Below are 11511 nucleotides of genomic sequence, written 5' to 3'. Positions count from 1 at the left end.
GACTTGAGGTCAGGAGTTTGAGACCAGCCTGGCCAACATGTTGAAATCCCATCTCTACTAAAAATACAAAAATTAGCCGGGCATGGTGGCACGTGCGTGTAATCCCCCCTACTCAGGAGGCTGAGGCAGGAGAATCGCTTGAACTCAGGAGTCAGAGGTTACAGTGAGCGAAGATCACACCACTGTACTCCAGCCTGGGGGACAGAGCAAGACTCTGTCTCAAAAAAAAAAAAAAGAATAGGAAATATGGATTCAAATAGATAACTGTACACCAATGTTCATAGCAGCATTATTTGCAACAGCCAAAAGGTGAAAACAACCTAAATGTCCATCAGTAAGTGAATGGATCAGTCCAATACAAACTGTTGTATATACGTACCATACAATATAATTTGGCCTTAAAAATATGATTTGACCTTAATAAAATTCAGACACATGCTGTAATGTGGATGAATCTTGAAGATATTATGGTAAGTAAAATGAGCCAGTCACAAAAGGACACATATCATATGATTTCACTTGTATGAGGTACCTAGAATAGTCAAATTCATAGAGACGAAAGTAGAATGGTGGTTTGTAGGGGTTGAGGGAAGAGAATGGAGAGTTACTATTTAGTGGACACAGAGTTTTAGTTTGGGAAGACGAAAGGTTCTAGAGATGTAGTAATGGTTATACAATGAAGTCAATGTACCTGATGCCACAAAACTGTACTCTTAAATGGTTAAAATAATAAATTTTGTGCTATGTGTATTTTACCACAAAAAGGATCTGCTAAAAATTTGATTCTAGTATTAGAAAGGGACATATGAAAATTTATATTAATAAACATTTAGCTGTTTGATTTAACATCAAATTTCACTGCAAAGAAAGAAAGTATGTATGTATATGTATATATGCTTAGAAAAATATATGAATGGACAAATAGAAAAATGTTTAAAGGAACCATTCCCGGCTGATGGGCTTACAGGTGATTTTTATTTTCTTATATTTTATATTCATATCTTTTTCTTAGTGTATGTGCTGCTGAGGTGAGTACTTATAGTCTCATTTCTCTCTACATTTTCTAATTTTCCTGAAATGAGTTCATGAAATGAGTGTAGTAATTCTACAGTTTAGCTTCCTCTTCGTCCCCAGGACACGCCCAGAGATGTAGGAGCTTCCCTCTCCCACCTGCCCTAGCCCGTCAATCTATTATTTGCTGCTCCCTCCTGATTTCTTGTAACTGTAAGTAGCCTGCTGGTCACTTTGGTATTTAATGGATGTTATTGTGTCCTGGAGTTTCAATATAGTGAGTAAGATTTTTGACAGACATAACATGATAGAGGTGATTCCATTCAGAGATAATGTTCTGAGCCAAGGGTAAAGTCTACAGTGTGAATTTTTGTGAGTCCGACTGCCAGACTGGCTGAGTGGCCTTTCCCTCCCCGCTCCCACCGGCAACAATGATACAAACTAGTCTTTTCCACACTTGATGGTTCACAAAGCACTTTCACAGTAAATCCTCACAATCAAGGGAGGTTGGACTTACTGTCTAAGGTTTACAGAATAAAAAGGTCTCATTTTTTGTCTGGAGGTGAATAGCAAACATAGAGTGATAAGAAATCTCCCTCTCTCTCTTTTTTTTTTTTTTTTTTGAGACAAGGTCTCACTCTGTCATCCAGACTGGAGTGCAGTGGCGTGATCTTGGCTCACTGCAACCTCCACCTCCCAGGTTCAAGTGATTCTCCTGCCTCAGCCTCCTGAGTAGTTGAGATTTCAGGCGCGCACCACTACGCCCTGTTAATTTTTATACTTTTAGTAGTGACGGGGTTTCACCATGTTGGTCAGGCTGGTCTAGGACTCCTGACTTCGTGATCTGCCCGCCTCGGCCTCCCCAAATGCTGGGATTACAGGCGTGAGCCACCGCGCCTGGCGATAAGAAACTTTTTTTTTTTTTTTTTTTTTTTTTTTTTTTTTTTTTTTACTGGGGCAGTGCGGATTCCCGCCTGCCCTCTTCCCTCCACCCGCTGCCGACTCAGGGATGCTCCAGATCATGGGGGAACTCTTATTCCAGCTGCTGAAAACAAACCCTCCACACATGGGAAAAAGGTGCAACTATGGGCAAAAGAACTGTCACTTTTGGGGACTGAGCTATACTCAACTCAGGAAAGTCACAAAACAAACCCCAGGGTTTAAGAGAGAAGAGTAATGGGGAGAACTTTCCGCTTGTACCGGGACTCCATCCACCGTGGCGCCTGCCTCTCCCTATCCTTGGGATGCTTTCTTTTGGGGAGCCTCCTCCAGGGCCCAAGTATTGCTCTTCTCCTTTAGAATTCCAAGCAGGTCAGAAGCCCCCTTTTACTTGTTTTTCCTTAGGAGAGCTGAGGGGCTGATGCTTTCACAAAGAACCACGTCCTTTAGCTCTCCTATCCTACTTGTGCTCACTGTCCCAGCAAAACGGAATCCCCGTGCTTCATCTGTTTCCTCACAGAGCGCATTTTGGATCTGCGTCCCAGAGCGTCTCTTTGGCAGAACTTAAGGTACTTGTCTGTACCCTCAAGGAAAGAGAGGCTGGGCAGGGTAACTATTTTGATTCTACATTGCCATGGTGGTACCAAAAAGATTTTGGGCAGCTATAAGTTAAATGTCTACACACCTATTACCATAATGCCCCTTCTGTCAGTGTGGAGTCCTTCTCTCCTTCTTACTGTCTAGTTAATGTCAAAGATATAATTTCTGTGCTCTCCCAGCTCCTCTCACCCCAGTGGAGCAGGCCACTGCTTCATACTGCTTCCCCAGCTGGGTGTCCTGCCCTTCCTTCCTTCCTTCCTTCCTTTCTTCCTTTCTTCCTTTCTTCCTTTCTTCCTTTCTTCCTTTCTTCCTTTCTTCCTTTCTTCCTTTCTTCCTTTCTTTTTCTTTCTTTCTTTCTTTCTTTCTTGTCTTTTTCGTGACTTCTTTTCTTTCTTTCGGCCCGTTGAGTCCCGCACTCCTCCCCCGCTTGCTTGCTCGGCGTTACTGCCTTCCTTCCTTCCTCTCCTCCTTCCTTCTCTCTTCTTTCCTGCTTCCTTCCTTCTTTCCTTCTCTCCTTATCTTCCTTCTCTTTTCTTTCCCTCTTTCCCTCTTCTTCTCTTTCTCTCTCTCTCTCTCTCTCTCTCTCTCTTTCTTTCTTGACAGAGCTTCACTCTTGTTGCCCAGGCTGGGGTGCAATGGTGCGATCTCGGCTCACCGCAAACTCTACCTCCCGGGTTCAAGGGATCTTCCTGCCTCAACCTCCTGAGTAGCTGGGATTACAGGAATGTGCCACCATGCCCAGCTTTTGTGTGTGTGTGTGTGTGTATTTAGTAGAGAAAGGGTTTCTCCATGTTGGTCAGGCTGGTCTCGAGCTCCTGACCTCAGGTGAGTCCTGCTGTTTATTTACAGGGAATTAAGTATAGCCTAATGGTCAAGGGTATAAGCTCTGGAGTCAGGCTACCTGGGGATGATTTCTGCTCTGTCAATTACTGGCTGTTTGACCTTTAGCAAGTTACTCAACCTCTCTGAATTTTGGTTAATTATAGCACCTACTGGATTGGGTTGTTCTGAGGATGAAATGAAATGAGGGTGAAAGAACATAGCAAGGCTCAGCATGATAATAGGTTAGACCACAGGAGGCTGGGCATGGTGGCTCATACCTGTAATCCCAGCACTTTGGGAGGCCGAGGCAGTGGATCACGAGATCGGGAGTTCAAGACCAGCCTGGCCAATATACTGAAGCCCCGTCTCTACTAAAAATACAAAAAAAAAAAACAAAACCAAAAAACAAAAAACAAAAAACAAAAACAAAAAAACTGAGCGTGGTGGGTGGCTGTAGTCCCAGCTACTTGGGAAGCTGAGGCAGGAGAATCGCTTGGACCCGGGAGGCGGAGGTTGCAGTGAACCGAGATTGCACTACTGCACTCCAGCCTGGGTGACACAATGAGATCTGTCTCAAAAAAAAAAAAAAAAAAAAAAAAGAAGATAGCATAATTCCAGGCAAATATTATATGCTCAATAGGTGATAGGTATTATCACAATAAGCATTGCTATGTTTCTAGTCTGAGGAACATACCTAGTTCACAATTTATTTGTAGAGCAGAGAAAATGGATTTAACTACTATTCAATGAAATAACTTCCTCTCCCTTTTCCTGAAAATTTCCAGCCCCACCCCTTCATCCTAGGACCTTTTTAACAACTCACCCCTCAGGTCTCTCTCTTCTCTCCCAGACAACTGTTCTGAGGGAGTGACTGAGGAAGGCAGTGTGTCCCTCCCTGCCTGTGTTCTTGAGGAGAGAGGGCTTTAACCGAGGGTCTCTGGTTTCTCTGCTGAGAAGTATTGGATGTCTGTTGCCTGGTGCAAAGGTGCTCAACAAGGCTAAGAGGGTTATGTTGTTGACCCAAGGATGGGCTTTGGGCCTGAGGCAGCCACTTGGGGTGCATTGGGCTGTGTGTCCTCAGGCTGCCTCTGATTTGAGCTGCAGCTGTGGTGAGCCATCCCTTAACCCTGCCAGGATCCCATCCAAGAGGATTTGTCTCTGCCTTTCTCCCTCAGCCAAGAGAAGTGTGGGAGAGGAGCGGCGCATCAGTGCTCTGAGGGCAACCCTCAACCACTCGAGGGAACAAGCCAGTGCCCAGCCTCCTGTTCTTTCTGAGGTTCTGCAGTTCCTCAGGATCTGCTCTGAGCTCCACCTCAGTAGTTAGCTCAAAATGCACCTTTGTATTGGCATTTTCTCCTTCCCTGACTCATATTTTTTACTCCCTCCCTTCTGATCCCTGGGGTCACCCTTCCAGGAAGTTTCAAGTCCAGGTCTCAGGGGCACTGTTTTCAGGGAACACAACCCAAGACACACCCTTTGGCCTCTTTCCTCTTCATTGTTTCTCCCCTGAATGTCTTTGTAACTAGGATCCTGATCTGAAAGGAAAGAGGAAAAGAAGGGAAAGGAGGGGAACAGAAAGGAATCTAATCTCCTCAGAGATAGGGCCTGATCTGTACACACTGGAGCCTAGGATGTGCTAGGGACTCTCTCCCACCTATCATCTCATTCTAAGTTTAGCAACAAACCTGTGAGGCAGAATATCATTAGCCCCATTCAACGGATGAGAAATGGAAAAAGTCATGAGAATAACCAACCTGAGGTCACACAATGACTTTGTGGCAGAGCAGGGTTTTAAACCCTGATCTATGCTCTTTTTAGCTACCTTCCTTTTTGGGCAAAGTCCTTTGACAGAATCAGAAAGAAGAAGAACTTTGAATCAAGTAAGACTATTAGTTTTTTTAATTAAATATTTTAACTGTTTTATTGATGTGAATTGACATTCAATAAACTATACATATTAAAGGTGTACAATTTGGTAAAATTTGACACACTCATATAGCCGCAAAATCATCACCACAATTAAAGTAGTGAACATATTCATCTCCTGTTTTAGGCCATTTTTGCGTTACTGTAAAGGAATATCTGAGACTTGGTAATTTATAAAGAAAAGAGGTTTAATTAGCGCATGGTTCTGCAGGCTGTACAAGCATGGCGTCCCCATCTGCTCAGTCTCTGGTGAGGGCCTCAGGAAGCTTACAATCATGGCAGAAGGCAAAGGGAGAGAAGGCAAATTGCATGGTGAGAGTGGGAGCAAGAGAGGAGAGTAGTTCCAGACTCTTTTAAACAAGCAGATCTCACCTAAACTAACTAATCTAGAAAGAACTCACTCATCACCAAGAGGGTGGTGTTAAGTTACTCATGAGGGATCCACTCCCGTGATCCAATCACCTTCCACAAGGCCCTACCTCCAACATTGGGAATCACATTTCAACATGAGATTTGGAGGGGACAAACTTCCAAATCATGTCACTCCCAAAAGCTTCCTTGTGCTTTCAGTCCATCCCTTCTGCCCTTCTATGCCACTTATTCCCTCTTTCTTGGCAACCACCAGTCTGCCTGTTGTTACTTTAGATTGATTTGCATTTTCTATTTTATATAAATGGAATCAGATAGCATGTGTTCTTTTTTGTTTTGACTTCTTTCACTCTACATGATTATTTTGAGATTCATTCGTGTTATTGTGTGTATCAATAGTTCATTCCTTTTTATTGCTGAGTAGTGTTCCATTGTACAGATACATCACAATTTCTTCATCCATTTACTTGTTCATGATCAAAGTATTTTGGCAACAAATAAGGCTTCTATGAATATTCATGTAAAAGTCTATGACATAGGCTTTCAATCTTGGTAAATATCTTGGAGTGGAATGGTTTAATCATTTGGTAAGCATTTGTATTAGTCTGTTCTCATGCTGCTAATAGAGATATACCTAAGACTGAGCAATTCGTAAAGGAAAGAGGTTTAATTGACTCACAGTTCCACATGGCTGGGGAGGCCTCACAATCATGGTGGAAGAGCAAGAGATGTCTTACATGGCGGCAGTCAAGAGAGAGCTTGTGCAGGGAAACATCCCTTTTTAAAACCATCAGATCTCACTACCATGAGAACAGCATGAGAAAGACCTGCCCCCATGATTCAATTACCTCCCACCGGGTTTCTCCCATGACATGTGAGAATTGTGGGAGCTATAATTCAAGATGAGATTTGGTTGGGGACACACCCAATCCATATTAGCATATATTTAACTTTTACATAATTTACCAAATAGGCCACTGTGCAGTGGCTCACACCTTTAATCCCAGCATTTTGGGAGGCCAAGGTGGGTGGATCACTTGAGGTCAGGAGGTCAAGACTAGCTTGGCCAGCATGTTGAAACCTGGTATCTACTGAAAACACAAAAATTAGCCAGGTGTGGTGGTGTATGCCTTTAATTCGAGCTACTTGGGAGGCTGAGGCAGGAGAATCGCTTGAACCCGGGAGGTGGAAGCTAAAGTGAGCTGAGATCACACCACTACACTCCAGCCTGGAAGACAGAGTGAGACTCACCCAAAAAAAAAGAATTTGTGAAATAGTTTTTCAGAGTGGTTGTAGTATTTTATATTCTCACCAGAAATGAATGAGAACTCCGGTTCTTTCATATCTTTGCCAACATTTGTTATGTTCAAGTCCTGTTACTATTAGCTATTTGGATAGGTAGCTCATTGTGGTTTTAATTTGCATTTCCCCACTCACCAATAATATGAGCATGTTTTCATGTGCCTACTTGCCATCCATATATATATATATTTTTTTAATTGAGACAGGATCTCACTCTGTTGCCCAGGCTAGAGTGCAGTGGCGTGATCTCAGCTCACTGCAACCTCCACCGTCCAGGTTCAAGTGATTCTCGTGCCTCAGCCTCCTTAGTAGCTGGGACTACAGGCATATGCCACCACGCCTGGCTGATTTTTTTGTACTTTTAGTAGAGGCGGAGTTTTGCCATGTTCGCGCAGGCTGGTCTCAAACTCCTGACCTCAGGTGATCTGCCCACCTCGGTCTCCCAGGGCTGGGATTACAAGCGTGAGCCACTGCGCCCTACCACCATCTATATGTCTCCTTAGGTGAAGTGTCTGTTCAAATTTTTGGCTCATATTTTAATGGATTGTTTGTTTTATTATTACTGAGTTTTGAAAGTTCTTTATACATTCTGGATACAAGTTCTTTTTTAGATGTATAATTTAAAAATACTTTCTCCCTCCCTATGGCTTGTCTTTTCATTTTCTTAACAGTGTCTTTCAAAGAGCAAAAGTTTTACTTTTGACAAAATCCAACTTGTCAAGTTTTTCTTTTATAGACGATGCTTTTGGTGTAGTCTATAAAAAAGTTTTGCTTCATCCAAGGTTACAGTGATTTTCTCTTATGCTTCTTTCTAAGTTTTAGAGTTTGGGTTTTATATTTCTACCTGTTATGATTAAAAAAATAGATCTATTCATTTTTAAATGTTCAGATATTCCTGCTTATGGTGTGTGTGTGTGTGTGTGTGTGTGTGTGTGTGTGTGTGTGTGTGTGTGTATACTTCTTGGATTTTCTTTAGTTTTTAAGAAAGTTCATTTTGAAAGTGTAAGATTGACTCACCTTTGATAAGGGAACTACCAACAGGGAATTTGTGTAACTTAGACCAGGTTTTGGATGGAAGAAGGTGCCCTCCACAAACAGCTTTGGTGTGGAGGTAAAGAGGTGCCCCAAATGAGCAGTAAGGGTACATAAATGATCACAGTTCTCATTTGAATACATGCCTTCTCAAGTTCTTCTCTGCCAGGAACTGTGGCTTAAAAGGTTTTGCTTTGTTTTAATATCAGTAGTTATGGAATGGTCTTGAGCTATGTTGCAACATGATCAGATCTGTGACTTCGGAGGCTCAAGCCAGTGGCTACATGGGGCATGAATTGAGATGGGGAGAACTGGAGGCAGGAAAAACTGCAGGCTATAGTTAGAGCAATTCAAGTGAGAGGTGATGAGGACCTGAACCGAGTTAATGCCTGCAGGGATGGAGAGGAAGAAACTCAGCCTAGAAATAACTCTGAGGTATTAGTAGAAGAACCTGGGGATGAGAAGGAAGGAATATTCAAAGTTTCTATGCTGGGAAGTTGAGAGAATAGTAATGCCATGACACTGAGGTATGGAACATAGAAGAGATAAATTATGTGGGAATGGGCTATATTTGGATGTGGACATATTTGTGTGAGAGCCACATGCTGCAGCCTCAAGGGATCCCTAGCAGGCAGGAGAAGACAGGAGACCAGAGCAGGGAAGTGGTGAGAGTTATGCTGAAATGAACGACACCAACCGAGAGAGTCTATGGAGGAAGAAGGGAAGAAGGCAGAGGACAGAAAACACTACATCTCTAAAGTCAGACCAGCAGAGGAGAAACCAGAGAGAGAAACTGAGGTCAGAGAGGCTGGAGCAGAACCAGGATAGCCAAGGGAGGAGATACTCATCAGACTCAGCTGCTACTGAGAAGGCGTCTAAGTTTGGGTTTCCCAAAAAGAAGAGCCTGAGCTTGGATTTAACAGAGGTAGTGTTTTGGGGAGGGAATCCTAAGAAGCAGCAGCGAGGGAACAGAGTGTGAACTAGGGAAGGCAAGAAAGCCAATATGAGGATGTTTTATTGAGATTGTTATTGTAGGCAATGGAGGCTCCTTTCCAGTAGAGACTCCAAATTTAAAGAATGCCTCCCAGAATTGTCCATATGAAGGATGGGAGGCTGGAACATTCATCTGCCAGTGTCTGCACTCATTGGTTGAGGATTTCATCTGGAGGCACTAACTCTCTTGCACTTCTTGGCTGTGTTTGCATTGGAGCTGGAAAGGAGAGGGGTGGTGAGCAAGCTCCCATTGTATGGCAGAAGGACCTTGTGATGGTTACATTTTATGGGTCTGCTTGGAGGGTGCTTTTGGATGAGATTTAACATCTTAAAAAGTGAACTTTAGGCCGGGCGCGGTGGCTCATGTCTGTAATCCCAGAACTTTGGGAGGCTGAGGCAGGCAGACCACAAGGTCAGGAGTTCAAGACCAGCCTGGCCAACATGGTGAAACCCCATCTCTACTAAAAATACAAAAATTAGCTGGGCGTGGTGGCTGGCACCTGCAATCCCAGCTACTCGGGAGGCTGAGGCAGGAGAACTGCTTCAACCCGGGAGGTGGAGGTTGCAGCGAACCGAGATGGTGCCACTGGGCGACAGAGCAAGACTCTGTCTCAGAAAAGAAAAAAAAAAAAAAAAGTGAACTTTAGGCCATGTGCTGTGGCTCATGACTGTAATTCCAGCACTTTGGGAGGCTGAGGCAGGAAGACTGCTTGAGCCCAGAAGTTCGAGACTAGCCTGGGTCACATAGGGAGACTCTGATTCTGCAAAAATAAATATAAACAAATAAAAAAAGAAGAGGTTTAGTAGTGAAGGGAGAGAAAGAGATGGATGTTAGGTGAAGTATAAAGAGTGATCAAGGGAATTATCCATGCTGTCTACAATACCTGCCTGTTAGTCACTTAGTGGTGATATTGGTTATCAGATCAACTGTCCAGGTATGTCAGTGCTTGTGTTCAAGTAATCTTTATTTTACCTAATAATGGTCCCAAAGCAAAGAATAGTGATGCTAGCAATTTGGATATGCCAATAAGAAACCATAGGCCGGGCGCGGTGGCTCAAGCCTGTAATCCCAGCACTTTGGGAGGCCGAGACGGGCGGATCACGAGGTCAGGAGATCGAGACCATCCTTGCTAACACAGTGAAACCCCCATCTCTACTAAAAATACAAAAACTAGCCGGGCGAGGTGGCAGGCGCCTGTAGTCCCAGCTACTCCGGAGGCTGAGGCAGGAGAATGGCGTAAACCCGGGAGGCGGAGCTTGCAGTGAGCTGAGATCCGGCCACTGCACTCCAGTCCGGGTGACAGAGCGAGACTCCGTCTCAAAAAAAAAAAAAAAAGAAAAGAAAAAGAAACTATAAAGTGCTGCTTTAAGTGAAAACGTGTTAGCTGGGTGTGGTGGCATACACCTGTGGTCCCAGCTGCTTGGGAGGCTGAGGTGGGAGGATCACTTGAACCCAGGAGATCAAAGCTACAAGGAGCTGTGATCCCACCACTGCCCTCCAGTCTGGGTGGCAGAGTGAGACCCTGTCTAATAAAAGAAAAGAAAATGTAACTTTGGCGTTCTTTGGCTGGGGTTTGGTGCTATCTGTGGTTTCGAGTCTCCACTGGGGGTGGAGCATATCCCTGCAGATAAGAGGGAATAGAGAGATCTCTTTTGCCAGCTGGCATAGTGTTAAGCACTGTCAGTAGTGGGTGTTGGAGGAACATGGGAGGAGGAAGAAGTCCATCTTCCTGGTTTTGGTTTGCTCCTTTGCCTTACTCCGGCAGCATGTGTAACTTCTTCAGTGTACACTCAGGCAGTGCAAAGTGGTCAGCAGTGCCTAGCAGCCAAAAGCTTCCCCTGGCACCTTTCTGGGTGGCTTCTCAGCCTGTTGCAACTGCTAAGGCACCTCCCCATGAATAACTTGCTTTGGCATCTGCTTGGCCAACTTCACAGCTATTTCAGTCCTAGGAGTAGTGGGGTTTTCTTATATTTGCTGGTCCTGTGTCCTTTAGAATTCTCATTTCTTCTTACTAGCTAATCCCTTAGTATGCCAATACCCTGTTAGAGTTAATGCTTCTTTATTTTATTTTTGCAAATAAAAATACGGGACACTCCATGAATTTGCATGTTATCCTTGTGCAGGGGCCATGCTAATCTTCTCTGTATCATTTTAGTACATGTGTTGCCAAAGTGAGCACAATACTTATTTATATTAAATGATCCCGTTTCAAATGACTGTGGTTTCTGTTTCCTGATTAAACCCTGATCAGTACAGCTTTAGTCCTAGAATATAGTTCTTCAGGGACCCTAATAACATTCTGTGTTGTTTAACAGGCCCTTCCTCCTTAACAGGCTCTAAATTCCTTTGTTTCCTCAGAACTGTAGACTACTGAAAGTTCTTCTCAGCCTCCTATCTCTTAGGCACTATCTCCTACTGAGTCTGGCTGCCTCTCACAAGTCAGTAAATATCCTCCATGGGACAGACCATGAAGAATGTTGGCCTCACCTCAACATGCTTCCCTTTCATCTGGGACC

At 43.9% G+C, this 11511-nt stretch overlaps 1 pseudogene; it reads right to left on the bottom strand.

Moving 5' to 3' along the window:
• Positions 1 to 11073: 11073 nt before the first annotated feature.
• Positions 11074 to 11174, bottom strand: LOC115897795 (annotated as a pseudogene).
• Positions 11175 to 11511: the final 337 nt, after the last annotated feature.

The sequence above is a fragment of the Rhinopithecus roxellana genome, chromosome 5 (assembly GCF_007565055.1).
Source record: "Rhinopithecus roxellana isolate Shanxi Qingling chromosome 5, ASM756505v1, whole genome shotgun sequence".
Lineage (NCBI taxonomy): Eukaryota > Metazoa > Chordata > Mammalia > Primates > Cercopithecidae > Rhinopithecus > Rhinopithecus roxellana.
The sequence above is the reverse complement of the archived record's forward strand: the minus strand, read 5'-3'. Positions and strand labels throughout refer to the sequence as shown.